This window comes from Carcharodon carcharias, chromosome 21 (genome assembly GCF_017639515.1).
Source record: "Carcharodon carcharias isolate sCarCar2 chromosome 21, sCarCar2.pri, whole genome shotgun sequence".
Classification (NCBI taxonomy): domain Eukaryota; kingdom Metazoa; phylum Chordata; class Chondrichthyes; order Lamniformes; family Lamnidae; genus Carcharodon; species Carcharodon carcharias.
The window spans coordinates 17,487,160-17,487,884 of record NC_054487.1 but is presented as its reverse complement, the minus strand read 5'-3'; the positions used below and the strand labels follow the sequence as shown (position 1 = coordinate 17,487,884).

At 50.3% G+C, this 725-nt stretch overlaps 1 non-coding gene across 1 annotated transcript; it reads right to left on the bottom strand.

The window, feature by feature from the left end:
- Positions 1-305: 305 nt before the first annotated feature.
- LOC121293440 lies at positions 306-465 on the bottom strand. Its single transcript, XR_005946521.1, has one exon. It is a non-coding gene; the product is annotated as a U1 spliceosomal RNA (small nuclear RNA).
- Between the last annotated feature and the right edge of the window lie 260 nt (positions 466-725).

Genomic DNA, 725 nt, shown 5'->3' with positions numbered 1-725 from the left:
ACAGAATCTTTACAGTGCAGAAGGAGGCCATTTGGCCCATCGAGTCTGCACTGGCTCACTGAAAGGGCATTCTACCTAATCCCACTCCCCTGCCTTATCCTTAACTTGACACAAGGTGGTTGAATATTTACATAGCTTCACCTTGCAAAACTACAAAAGCTATCAGAAAGGAGACGTGCTGTCTTGAATTAGCTCACCAGTTTGCCCAGCAGCTCCATCGCTCCCAGAAAAGTGTCAGTGGCCGTTTAAAGTTTAAACATCAGGCTTCCTGCTCCCACCCTGCTTCCGACACCAAAGGTTTTTTTTTAGAGCGCAAACGCAGTCCCCCGCTAGCACAAATTTTGCAGTCGAGTATCTCGCATTTGGGGACATCGCATGCATCAGCACACCCGAAGTGCAATGGGATAGCCTCGTTCTGGGAGAACAACCTTCATGATCATTGTCTCTCCCCTGCCAGGTAAGTAATGGCACGGGCAGCATATTATCAGGGTCAATTGTCTCAATAACAAGCCTAATTGACCCTTAATTATCCGTTTAAGTATGGTGGGCAGGCTGCCAATTTCGGTGTCTGCCTGCCTCCTGTGTTATGGGGGTGAACTCGGGGATGGGCAGGAAGGTGGCGGATTGGGTGCCCACCTCATTTTATGTGCCCCCACACCCCAGGAAACACACCTGCTGGAGGCACATGAAATCCAGCCCAGAGTAAATGAGCCACCCCCTGAGCC